Source organism: Mirounga angustirostris, unplaced genomic scaffold (assembly GCF_029215605.1).
Source record: "Mirounga angustirostris isolate CCGP_5_RB_7025 unplaced genomic scaffold, mMirAng1.0.hap1 SCAF_3, whole genome shotgun sequence".
Lineage (NCBI taxonomy): Eukaryota > Metazoa > Chordata > Mammalia > Carnivora > Phocidae > Mirounga > Mirounga angustirostris.
The window spans coordinates 150,067,564-150,081,988 of record NW_026991711.1 but is presented as its reverse complement, the minus strand read 5'-3'; the positions used below and the strand labels follow the sequence as shown (position 1 = coordinate 150,081,988).

At 34.2% G+C, this 14,425-nt stretch overlaps 1 long non-coding RNA gene across 1 annotated transcript in view; it reads right to left on the bottom strand.

Moving 5' to 3' along the window:
• The window catches only part of LOC123839034 (uncharacterized), a 99,642-nt gene that overhangs the window by 11,931 nt on the left and 73,286 nt on the right, over positions 1–14,425 (bottom strand). The window contains exons 3-4 of the long non-coding RNA XR_010409842.1: positions 13,490–13,663; positions 11,346–11,482 (exon numbers count right to left, since the gene is read on the bottom strand). This is a non-coding gene — a long non-coding RNA (uncharacterized LOC123839034). The remainder of the gene's footprint in view (positions 1–11,345; positions 11,483–13,489; positions 13,664–14,425) is intronic.

Genomic DNA, 14,425 nt, shown 5'->3' with positions numbered 1-14,425 from the left:
TTATTTCTTAATATCTGGCCATTCCCATGATTGAGGACTTCTTGAGGTTGTAATTCTGTCTGATTCACTTTTGTATCTACCAGTACCTACTATGGTGAAAGCAAAGTGAAAGTAAAATACATATTGAATGCATAAAAATATCAGAGAGGAAGAAAAAATAAACTGAACACAGCAATGCATTGGGCATAACTACTCCAAAAGTATTTTCGCAAGTAAATAACCATGTCTTGAGGGACTATTTTTTTTATTGTTTTGGGTTTTCCCTCATCAGATTGTATATAATGAAATCTGAAAATTTAGAGGCACTCTAAAGCATTCCCACATCAAAAATTTTCTTTATTGCAACAGGGTATTAAAACAAAATGCATGTTTCGTCAAATATCTATTCTAAGCTATCACAGTATTTCTCTTTTGAAATTTACACAAGAGTATCAAAAAACGAAGTGAATATACAGGGAGAAAAATACACAATAACAGTGTCATAAACAAATAATCAAATAGACTATATTCAAAGCTGAAAATGTGAACTTTGTTTAAAATCCAACTGAGTGAAGTTGTCTGTATGCCTGGCCATAATAGTCAATATGCCACAGAATATAACAACAACAACAAAACCCATTAACACTCAAAACAGACAAACAAAAACAATGAATAAAAAAATTCAACTTTTTGGATAAATATATGTAATTATTTTTGGTTTACTCTAACAGCTCTAAATCAACCTGAGTATCTGGCTTTGAGGTCTTATGCTACCTACTAAATGAATGGACTAGGGTTATTCTAATAAAGGAACAAGAATGCTGTTGTACTTGGGTCATGATATCAGAAGGCTGGGATCCTTATGAGGAATCTGGAACTCTCTCTCTTAAGCCAACAAATGTGGGAATGTAAGCTGTACTTTTAGTGAAACAACTTTTTGGTCATCTACTGAAATATACTATATTAAATGAAAATTTCTTAATGGAAAATGAAAAATTCTAGCTATTTTACTCCAAATAGGAAAGGGTAGGCTGAATTTGAAATCCTCATAAAATATACATATTTTTGCTAAACTCCAGTGGGGTAGAATTATTAGTCTGTTTGGGCTGCCATAATAAAATATGATAGACTGGGTGGCTTAAACAGCAGAAATTTATTTCTTCTAAATCTGATGGTTGGGAAGTCCAAGATCAAGATGCCATCCCACTCAGTACCCAATAAGAGCTCTTTTCTTGGTTTACAGACCAACTTCTTGCTATTTACTCATAGCCCTGTCCTGGTGCTTGCATGCAAATAAAGAGGGAGAGGGGGAGAGAAAGAGAGAGGGAGAGAGGTCTTTTTTTCTTCCTCTTCTTATAAGTCTACTAATCCCATCACGAGACTACCATCCTTGTGGCCTAATCTAACCCTAATTATCTTGCAAAGGCCAAATCTCCAAATACTATGCCATTGTGTGTGTGGGGGGTGGAGGGTAGGACTTCAACATAAGAATTTTGAAGGGACACAACCATTTAGTCTATAACAGATAGCTACTGATCATTTTATTTCATTAATTTTACAACCAAATAAGAATTATCTTACTTCATTTTTTTATAGCATTTCATAAGATTTACACTGTAAGTTCCCTGAAAGTGGCAACTTTGTTTTGTTCACTGCTATTCCCTCAGCACCTACCATGATTTACAGACAAGGATGATGTTCATCAAATATTTTGCTGAATGAATTAGATGAGCGAAGAAAAAAATTAATGAACTTCACAATGATGTACAAGTGCAGATAAATATGACGTATAAGTGCAGGTAACGAACTGGGAAAGTTCCTTCCTGCCTTTAATTGAGTAAGAACTCCCAAAGAAAGAGTTCTGTCTCACATTGTCCATATATTTTATACTTGTTTGTAGAGGCTATAATAATAGCAACACACGTGGGTTTTTTTGTTTTTGTTTTTGATAATACTGAGGTATCAGAATCAAGTCAGGAAAAGAGAAACCACTCTTGGATTTCAGAGACAACTTAATGGTGCAAAGTAGAGATGCAAAGCCAAATAAAAGATGATGAGACAATCCAGGAATTTGGAATACAAGAAATTGCCATCGTCAGTAGGCTGGAAGGACAAAACAAGAAAGCTGGATCCCAGAAGCCCCAAGCCACCTACTAGGGAGTGCAGTGGGCCTAGTAGAAGCTGAAGTAGAGCAAGACCTCAATCCATGCCATATGGGATTGTTTGGTGGGTAATGGCCACAGCAAAAACTCAGCTACAGCTGGTGATGCCAGGAAAGGTAAACACTTATGGAAAGGGATTGTGGGATAAAATACCCTGAATTCTCAGTTCATCTTGTCTTCCATGCTCTTGCCGATACTAACCCACCAGCTACGGTCAGTGGGCAAAGGGTTCTAGGAAATGTAGTTTCCTCTGACACAGAAGAGAAGGAGGAAAGGAAAAGAGGAACTGAGAACAGGCAAACAGCATGCATTGTGATTTTAAATAGAACAATGTTCATATTTAATTCTTTATATTGATATATTCCATTTAAAGACAGAATCAGGTAATATATTTTGTCTGATTTCATTTAAAAATATTTTCATAAAATGTAAAAACTAATTCTTTGGAGCATTGATAATACTTTTTATTAAAGATGAAATTACAAATCCAGTGTTTGAAAGACAAAAGCGGTGTCAGGTATGACATTTTTTTCAATAATAATCTATTTTTGCTTGCTGCTTAGAATAACTCAAAGCAACATAAACAGTGTTTCATAGCACAAAAGCCATATGATTTAGTATTTAAATATAGTGAAAATATTTTAATTAACCTGAAGTAGCTATCTTCTAGATTTTAAACAGGTTCATTTTTTGTTACATTTGTTTCAGATTTGTCATAAAAGAAGGAAGGAAGGAAGGAAGGAAGGAAGGAAGGAAGGAAGGAAGGAAGGAAGGAAGAAAGAAAGAAAGAAAAAGAAAGAAAGAAAGAAAGAAAGAAAGAAAGAAAGAAAGAAAGAAAGAAAGAAAGAAAGAAAGAAAGAAAGAAAGAAAAAGAAAGGAGGAAGGGAAGGAGGGAGGGAGGGAAGAAAGGGCCCATTTCCTCAACTAATCCCTGTGTCTCCCTTTCTGAAGGCACATATTCCATTTACATATATTTATACTATTATTTATTCTGATCTTAAGTTCACATAAATTATACCAGGTGTGAATAATCCTTTAGAACTTGTTTTTTTTCCTTTAACATGTTTAGATACATATATCCATCATGATATGTTTAAAAGTTGTTCATTTTTTTCTTTTTTTTAAATTTTTTTAAAGATTTTATTTATTTATTTGAGAGAGAGAATGAGAGACAGAGAGCACAAGAGGGAAGAGGGTCAGAGGGAGAAGCAGACTCCCCGCTGAGCAGGGAGCCTGATGTGGGACTCGATCCCGGGACTCCAGGATCATGACCTGAGCCGAAGGCAGTCGCTTAACCAACTGAGCCACCCAGGCGCCCTCATTTTTTTCATTTTAATTATGCATAATAAAGCAATCGTGTATTGCTTTATACAAGTTTATATATGTAGATTCAAATCTTAGGTTGGTCATTTTGCAAATATCTTCATCCAGTATGTGTTATGGTTTTGGCTAGAAGGTTTTAGTGGGAAAAAAACACCCTTCTTCTTACATATTATTTTATCTGTATTTAGGAAGAAAGAAAAAATCTAGAACAATAGATAATGCTTCTAAAACATTTTTTTATAAGCTAAATCGGTGATTCTGCATGTATGCATCTTCCCATTCACAGATGTGGCACAATGAAAAATCTTGGAAAAATGCTTTAATTTGCATATATTACACATTTTCTTTTTTAGTGCTTGATTAATGACTGTAAAAAATCCTGAACTCATTTTATGTAGAGAACATTGGTAAAGAGAAAAGACAAAAGAAATTCTGAAAAAAAAAGTACCTTAAAATGGAGATTCCAAGAGTAAATTGGTTCTTTCAAAAAAGCTGTTGTTTCTTTTCTGTGGTATTTATAGTTGGGAGTTAAGTATGTGCATTTTATTATTCATCTGCTCATTCATTCAATCTTTTTACTTGCATAATTATTTAGTAAAATTTATCAATGAGATTCGAGGTGAAAACATTTTTGATTTGAGTGGAGAGGATAAGTTTTGTAACTGGGGAAAAAAAAACCAATTTGTAGCTATCTGTATCTTTTTTTGGGGGGAGGGGAGTCTGTTAGATTTTTTTTCCCTTAGATTGTACACTCCGTTCTATTCTCTTTCTTATGGAATTGGTGATTATTATTATTAAGTATTGGCAAATGTCATATCAAAACTCATTTATATTCTGGCAAACTGTGACACTAGTCATACTTCTTATAACAAGTATAGATTTCAAGAAATCACCTAGTGAAGACTCTTGTGCCTGGATTGTTGTTACATCCATATAACTTTCTTTTACATCATTCTGTATTAGTTTTCTGCAAACAGTTTATCACTCAGTGATGATTTCTCATTCACTCATTCATTCACTTATATGTATTTACTTGTTTATTATTTTGTCCTTAATTAAAATCTGAGATATATAAGAAAGAAACTGTGTTTTGTTCAATGTTGTGTTCCCAAGGCACAGAACAGTGTGTCATTTGTAAATTATATCCTGTTTATATATACTGAATGAATATTTGCTGAATAATTAGAGCAACAAATGCCAGATGGTTAAGTGAGTTCCCCAAATAATATTGTCTATTAAAGGTAGGGAGAGCACCATGACTCTTGTCTCAAACAAGCTAGCTACTACTGCTTCATACTGTTGGACATATGATTTTACTTAATCTAATACCAAATATATAATATTTTAGAAACTGAGAGTTGATGCTTTATTATAATAATAAATATACCTATCTACCTGAATTGATGATAATACAAACAGAAATGTTAATAATCTTCGTGGTTTTAATTGATTCAAATATAAAACTATCTTTAAAAAAATAGAATTGCGTATTTATACTCAAATTTTTGATAATTGGCTTTAACCAGAAACCATTTAAATTCACTAATTTTTATTTTTTTTGAGAGAGAGGAAGAGAGAGAGTGTGAGTGAGCATGGGGGAGGGGCAAAAGGAGAGGGAGAGAGAGAATCTTAAGCAGGCTCCATGCCCAGTGTGGAACCTGACCTCATGACCCTGAGATCATGACCTTAGCCAAAATCAAGAGTCAGACACTTAACTGAGCCACCCAGGTGCCCCTAAAAATCAATAATTAATTTTTTTTTTCTTTTGCAGTTTGACAAAAAAGAAATGTTTCTCTTTCTTAATAGTAATGTTTATCACTTTAGAGCAAGGCATTACTAAGTCATGATAGGTCCCCTCTAGAAAATACTAGACTGCGTATCTGTGAAGTTTAGACAGACTAACTTTTTAAGAAAACCATTTATGATGTATTTCTACTTACAAAGTTATAACAAATGTCTATCACTCAGCAAAATACACCATCATTTCTTTACATATCTATGAGTTAATATGTTGTTTTGTATATATTATTTTATATATCAGAGTTCAACCAGAAAATCAGAATCAGTAGGATGTATATGGATTCATTACAAGAAATTGCATATGCCGTTGTAGGGGCTGATGAAACAAGTATAAAGTCTGTAGGGCAGGCCTTCAGGAAAGAAGGTCATGAGCAGCCTGGGACCCCACAGGCACAGGCTGAAGCTCTTGTTCATGGGCAGGAATCTCTTCTCTCCCTGGAGAAAATCTCAGCCTGCCTTTCATGGCCTTCTAACTGATTAAGTCAGGCCTACCTAGGATAACCTCCCTTACCTAAAGCTGGTTGATTAGAAACTCTAATTGTGTCTATAAAATCCCTTCACAACAACATCCAGATTATAGTTTGATGGAATAATGGGGACTGTAGCCCAACCAAGCTGACAAATCACAAAGCTACTATACTACATATTATTATATCTTACATATTATGCCATGTTATATTTAATATATTAGAGATCACTGTGTCCTCTCACAAAACACTCCATTTGTTATTTTGCTATTACTAATAGTACTACTATTCCTACTATGATTTCCACCAATAATTTGAATGGTTTCCAAGTGAGACACTTAATAATCCTACCATATGTCTTTGTACTTCTTTCTCCTTTCTTATACATGCATTTATACACATATATAAAGTTTTGGTTTATTGTTTGATTTTAAAAATTTCATTCCTTCTAATGTAATTTCATTTATTATTTATTTATCCCTGCTACCTCATTATTTTGGATTTCCATTTTCTTAGTGGCTAAAATTCCTTAAGTGGCTCTCATAGATAAGAAGCAATCTACATAATATGAAAAAAAAAAACACAGATATGATCTTATTTCTTCTGTGACAACCTATTTGCCCACCTTCCCCTATACTCTCCAGTCTAATAATATAGTGTTTGAAATCTCTCTTCCACCCCATTCCCCTATTCTGTTTGGACATTCAGAACCACTTTGCCCTTTCCTTCTCTGCTTCTAATTCTACTCCTAGATTTTATTACAGCAGATTTTATTAAATATTTTAGTTTTCACAAGTTGTATAGTTTCTTTTGGAACTTATCCTTTCTGTTTTAAGGTGGATTTTTTTGTTTGTTTTTTTAAACAGAGTGAAAGAGAGAACATGTGTGTGCGAACAGGGGGGGAAGGGGCAGAGGGAGAGAAAGAATTTTTTTTTTTTTAAGATTTATTCTATTTAGGGGCATCTGGGTGACTTAGTCAGTTAAACATGTGCCTTCAGCTCAGGTCATGATCCCGGGGTCCTGGGATCAAGCCCCTCCTTGGGGTTAATGAGTGGAACATCCAAGATTCAAATGCAAGTCTGTCTGGTTCCAAGCTTATATGCTGTTTGTTTGGTAATTTTTATTTTCCCATGAACATCCCTTCTAAATGGAAATCACTGTTTGGAAAATACTGAACCTGGGAAAGACAGTTCTAAGAAAGATAGTTTCTCCTGTGAGCAGTTGAGTTCCTGTCCTCTTGAAGATTAATCCCACAGTTGGGGTAAGGAAGACAGGGACTTTCCTTTTATTTATAATATTTTAAAGTCCTTAATTCCTGCCCCTCCTTCTCAGCTGAGAAACATTCATTATCTTGCCCTTTAAAAATGTGTGTGCAGAAGAATTATTGGAAGAAATCTTCTGAGTCCTTTGCCCTTTGAGAGTCTCTCTGCATCATTCTCTTTACATAGTCACTAGAATCAGTATAGAACAGAACCCTGAGGCTGTGGCAAAATTTATCATTAATAGTACTAATCTGTCTCATGAAAGACTTTGCCAGCAGCCTGAAAGTACAGTAAAGTACTTTCATAAAGTACTTTTCATAAGTAACAAATATTAACACATAGCAATTAAAAAATGCATTAATATTTGTTACTTGTGAAAGACTGTCCTTAATTTAAAAAAACCTTGTCTTCAGTTCTTCCAGAAGAGAACTTTTTCACCATAAATCATATTTTTATATTATATATTATTATCAATATAACATATTGTATATTAATAACATATATATTTATGTTAATTTTTATATTGCAGGGACTACATGTGATTTTGTTTGGGTATTTTTAAAAAAAAAGCTTTTTCAGGCATAATTGACATAAAATAAACTGCATAAAGTATACAAATTGATAAGTTTGTGACATGTCTACAATTATAAAATCATCAACATCATCAAGATAATAAACATATCCATCATCCACAGAAGTCTGTATATAAGCCTTTTTAATATTTCCTTCTATTTCTCACTGTCTTCCCCCATCTTCAAGGAACCACTGAGTTGTTTTCTGTCACTATAGATTAGTTTAATTTTCTAGAATGTAAAATAAATGAAATCATATGTTCCCTTTTTCTTCTGGCTTCTTTCACTCAGCCTACTTATTTTGAAATCTGTTTGTGTTGTCATGAATACCAATGGGCCATTCCTTTTAATAGCCAACTAGCATCCCATTGTTTAGATATACCACAATTCGAATATTCATTTAACTATTGGGGGAATATTTATTTTTCAGCTTTTGTCTACTAAATAAAGCTGTTATGAACATCTATGCACTAGTTTTTGTATGGATACACGCTTTCTTTTCTCATGGGTAAATACCTAGGGATGGGATGGCTGAGTCATATGGTCTGTGAATATTTACCTTTTTAAGAACCTGCCAAATATTTTCTAAAGTGATTGCTGTATTTTACATTCTTATCAGCAGCATATGAGGGTTCCAGTTGTTCCACTTTTTTGTCAACACTTGTATGCTCAGTCTCTAATTTTAGCTCCTAATTGGTTTGTAGTTACATAACACTGGGGTTTTAATTTGCACTTTCCTAATGACTAATGATATTGAGCTTTTCCATAGTCTTAATTTCCATCCATATGTCTTCTTTGGCAGTGTTCAAATATTTTGCTTGTTATTTTTATGAGGTGGTTTGTTTTCTCATTAAATTTTGAATGTCCTTTATATGTTCTGATTTTTGTCTTTTTGATATTCCTAGCTCTACTTAACATGTTCACTCTTTCCCTTCGCTTCTCGTACATATAGAATATAGTTACAATAATTATTTTCAGGTACCTGACTGATAATTCCATCATCCATCATCTCTAGATCAGTTTTCATTGATTGATTTGTTCTTTTCATTATGGGTTAGATTTTCATGTCTCTCTGCATGCCAGATTGGATGCCCAACATGCATTTTACCTTCTTGGGTGGTAGATATTTATTTGCTCCTAATAAGTATTCTTGAATTGTTCTGGGAAACGATTACATTATTTAGAAACCATTTGATCACTTGAGTCTTGTTTTTAAGTATTGCTAGCCTTCACAAAGCAACATTTAGTCTGGTTAATTTTGCTCTGCCAATGAGATAGAACCCTTTTAAGTGCTGTAGCCATTTTACCATGGATTATGAGGTTTTTTTATTGTGGCATGGGAAAAGGAACTGTTACTGGCTTTGTGTGAACTGCCAGGGATTATTCCTTCTAATTTTTTTAGATTGTTGTTTCATTGGCCTTAGGTAGTTTTCTCACATGCATGTGCTGATCAGTACTCATCTGAAACTGAAGTGGGTAATTCTGCAAGGCTCTGAAGCCCTATCTCTGGGAAGATTGCTCCTTCCATTCCCAGCCCTAAGATCTCGAGCCACCTTTACCTTTCTGGACTTCCAACTCAGTTCTGCTCACACCAGGGAGATCACTAAGTCCTTCCAGAGTTTCCACTCCTGGCATCAAGGTCCAGCAAGTCTTTCCAGGTAGGAAGGTAGGGCAATTATAAACCTCATCTTATTTGTGTCCTGTCTGTCAGAGATCACTGTCCTTAGTTGCTGGATTTCCAATGTTTTAAAAAACTCATTTTTAAAAAATGATTTTTAAAGTTTTCTTTTCAGTAAAGAGGATACATTTTGTTCATGTCACTTCATTTTAGCAAAAAGCTGAAGTGTGGTTCCTGCATCTGATTTTTATTGAATGCTTCCAATTTCAAAGGTAACTTTCAAACAATACTAATAATTTTTCAAGAAAACAATTGAAACTCTTAAAAAGTTCAAAATTCATGCTTCTGTTAAGAACATCTCCTTCCTTTTTAGAAGATCATTATAGTTGACTTTGGTGATATAAAGCCTAAGAGTTCTTGTTTACCCTTTATAGTTCGTCAGGATTCATTTACAAATGATGTTGGATTTTGGAGTTTTTGCTTTTACTTTGATGCTTCTGTTAGGGATGTAAAGGAAAATAAGCAGAAAACCTCTGTGCTGCAATGTTTCTCACTTTCAGCCTTGTAAGGTCAGCAACAATCTAAAATATCTAATCAATCTTAGGTCACATTTACAATCAATGAAACTTGTTGGAAAGCACTATTCTTTTTTTTTTTTTAAGATTTTATTTTTAGGTAATCTCTACACCCAACATGGGGCTCGAACTCACAACTGGGAGAACAAGAGTGGCATGCTCCACCTACTGAGAAGCCAGGCGCCCCTGGAAACCCTACTTTTTTTGTTAGTGTTTCTGTTCAGATTCCTCTAAGATTTCATTTACTTTCTAACTTTTGATGATCAATAAGTAGCTTGCTAAACGGTCGACACGCTTTTAAATGTCTCACATATACTGAATATCTAGTCTTTAAAACAATCCTCAGGGGTAAATTTTTACTTTCCCCCTTTATATTAAATGAGAAACTAAAGCAAAACAGAATCTTCCTCAGTTAGGAAGTAGCAGAGCTAGTATTCAAACATGCTATCCTACTGCTGTCCCCCATTAAGGTGTCAGAATTCTATATTGCTTTGCTTTTGATAACTTGGATTTGGAATTAAATTTTTATTAGATCCATTGACCAGTATTTGTTTTATGTTAATGTTGGGTGAAGGTATAAAAATTCTTATGCAATTTCAGAATTTTGAGGCAATAACTAATTTTATCCAATGTATTAATTTTACAGATGGAGACATGAAAATTTCATCCTATTACTCCAAGCCAACTAGCCAGTTAGGACCACACGGACTTATTATTACATAAATTATTCTAGACATTTTAAATGAAAATGTTTTGTGGCCTAATAAAGAACTGACTACCATTTGGATAAAGGGGTGTTCATTTTCTTTCTGCTTGCCTTATTTTTCTCAAGTGGTTATTTGAGAAAATATCTTTTTCCACTCCATTTCATTTTCTAGCTTTCACTCCATTTAACTGAAATGGTAGATTAAGTAACATAAACAAGGAGATTTATATTATTTTCATTGTTTTATCACCTATAAAGAAATTTTGCTAGTGCAGGAAAAAGTATCGTGAATAGCCAGTTAACTAAGGTAATGAGTAAGACACAGATAAGACATCATTACAATAGAACTATACCAGTTCCAATCTTTCTACACAAAAGTGTGATGCAAGGATTGGCTCCACAGGTATCAGGTTGGAGCTTGTTAGAAATGCAGAATCTCAGGCCTAGCCCCAGACCTGCTGACTCAGAATGTGCATTTTCGCAGAATCCCCAGGTGATTTGTGCACACAAAGTCTGGGAAGCGTTGCTCATCCTGGTTTTGCAGCTGTGTCCCCCTTCTGTTCATTTATTTCCCCAGCAAAGAGCTATAATCTGCTAATTATCCTTGATGAGCAAACCTCATAAAGGGTGGGAAAAGGAGAGTTGAAGCTTAAACTCCAAATTACTGACTTCAAACTGAGAAATATCACCTGCACGATTCCCTAACACCTTCCCACTCTCTACCCAGCTCTTTCGGAATATCTGAAACCACTGTAGTACTGCTCATCTTTGTGAATTCCTGCTCCTCATTCTCCTTTTTCCTTAACACACATGCTGTGCAACTCTATGGGACTGTGTCGATCTGGAAAGGATGGATGGTTTATACCGCAGTAACGAACTACCTCCAAGTCTCGGTGGCTTACAAACAAAGGTTTATTCCTCATCACATTACATGTTCATTCCAGGTCAGCTATCACTCTCCTTAAGTAGTTTTGCTTTAGGATCCATGATATTGCCCGTCTGGTAGAAACATCAACAGCTAAAGTGGCAGAAAGAAAAAGAACATGATAAACGACACGCTGGTTTTTAAAGTTTCCGTCCCTGTGTGATATGTATCACTTAACCTCACATTCCACTGCTCAACCAAGTCATATGTCCACATATGACATTAATTGGTTAGGGGAATTATGATTTCTCTTCCCTAACTGGAAATGACAGTGAGTATTTATGCATAATTATACATTCTACCATTGAGCATTATGGCAAAGTTTTATCCACTTCATTAAAGTATTTCGTGTAGTATTTTATTTTTTATACTTGTTTATTTACATTTGTTCCTTCACGAAACTAAGATTCCTCTAGTCAGACTAATTTTATCAGACTATTTTCTCAACACCAAATTAGTGCCCCATGTAATAGGCATTTGACAACTGTTTACTGAATGAATTAAAGATAAACATTATTAAATCACAGTTATATCTAGAGCTTGCATAACACTGATATTCTTATAATAAAACAATATGATTCTTAGGTATAAACACTTCTAACTTGAATAGCTATGTACTCAGATTACATCCTGATATCATCTGCCAAACACATCTTACCATGTCCGGTATGTGGCAGAGCCAGATCAGAATCATTAAAGAAGCTCTCAAAGAGTTTGTCTGGAGACTAATACAGTTTTCACTTCTGCCCAAATGTCTGTGTCTGATTCTTAAGATCTAAAAGAAATGGATGGAGGGAGTTTGTCTGCCTTAACTCTTTCATCACTAAAATAAAGGGGGTCATAGTCACAATGAAATTTGAAGTATTTGTGGGTAGACACTATACTCTACAGGGCATGTCAGTTATATTCATCCTCAAAAGATGAGGATCCCTTTTGCCTTCTCAACAATAAATGTGCATACTCTATTTTCTTGTAGGATTAATTACTGTAGATTTAATTATATAGACTTACAAGTAAGCCTATATCATTTAAGAGAGATACACATCTCTGAAATGGTGTTTGCTTTAAAAATATTAGGTTAAATTATATTTCACGATAACATGATCAGAATAGTAAACAATATTATTTTACATCTTGACATCCTATCTAAATAGGATGACAGGGAGAAAAAGAATAGTTTTCTATGAAATTGTATAAGTGCATATTAAATCATTACTATTTTGCATTTTAAACAGTACTGTAAAAAGAAATGAAGAAATTTTTAAAAATTATTACAACAGACAAATATTGGATACTTATTTCCTATATAAAAATAAATATTATTTAGGTAGAAATGTTATATGTTGAGGTGAAGAAATTTGAATTAATTATATGAAATGAAATACATTAGTAAAAGAATGTCTTTAGAGTTAGACATAAGCAAAGTAAAAGCCTTGAAGAGAGTAAAGGGGCAAATCTCCCACCTGCTCACTGATGCCTGAAATTGAGCTGCAGAAGCAGAATTCATTCCACTTAAAGTTTTAAATTCCTGTTAAAATGTGTTTTTTTTTTCCACAATAAAAATCACCTCTTTTAAATTGCAGATGACTTGAAAGGTTGAGACAGAATATCATCATATCTACACTCAGATTTTCTTAAAGAGAGAATTTAAATATGGATGAATCATATTGGTGGGAACCTGATTATCTAGAAACTGAGCAATCAATGCTGCTACTTAAAAGCTGTCAACAGCTTCTCAGTCAGTTTTGGGGTAGACAGTGGGTCATCTTGGAGTAGATCGCGTTTGCTTTGAATCATTTAAGTGACTCATCTTAATGATATGAATTTGGAGTTAATGAAAACTTTATTGTTGCTACTGTTGTCATTGGTTCCTTATAAAGACTATTCCCTTCATATTCTTGGTAGGAAGAGTTCAAAGTCTCCAGAGAAGGATAAGGAAAATTTTGCATAACCCCTGCAGAGGCCTTCAGGACAAAGGGTATAGGAATCATATACTCTTTTACAGAAGAGATTTATTATAACCACTCTTATGGTAGAAGCTGTTCCTTACTTAGGTCTTTTGAAGGCAAAGGATACTAGATGCTCCCTAAGGAAACTCACCAGGATGGCTGGAGTAGGGATCAGGGCCAAGAATGATGGACGTTGGGGAGAGCTAGTTCAACGCTGCATGTGACCAAGGCTGGCTCCACTTCTGATCTAGCAATCAGTGAGAGTGGAGCTCACAATGTGGTAAGTCACAACCTTAGGAGTACCGCATGTAAAGGATCCTTAACCCTGCATGAGATAATAGGGTTGGGGGTAGATGGGTTTACCTTCCTGGAAATACCATTTCAACGTGTTTCACAAATCAAGAAGACAACAAAAATATAAGTTGCACAGACTGTGGCAAGATGAGTTTCTTCTATTATTTTTATGAAAAATTCACACATACAGACAATTTTGCAAAATAATACAAGAAACATTTGAGTACCCACTTCATAATTTTAATGTTATGCCAGACTTGCTTTGGATTTTTTCTTTTTAACCTTAAGATAAATTTGAAATCTCCAGTGTAGTCCTCCCTGACTCCATTTCCTTCCTAAACTGTTACCTAGAACTTGATGTTTATTATTCTTGTGTATATGTTATCTTTATTACACATACATACCCATAAAAATATAATGTGTTTTATATATTGTATAATGGCATATAAGTGATATTGAACTGACATATTCATTTGTAACTTTTTAGTTCATGATTATGATTTAACTTACATCTGTGTTAATAGATGAAGCTAATGCAAAATTTTCCATTTTATGACTACACTATTTATTCTCCTGTTGATGGACATTAAGTTGTGTCTAAATATTTCCCTTTAGGCTTTCAAGAGAGCATAACATATAGATCAGGATGATGGACTCTGGGGCTAGACTAGCTCTTTGAAAATCCTTGTTCCACCACTTATCAGCTATATGAACTTGGTGAATTCCTTACCCTTTGTATGTCTCACGTTCATCAATTATAAAAGGGAATACAATTAGCATCTACCTCAGAAGG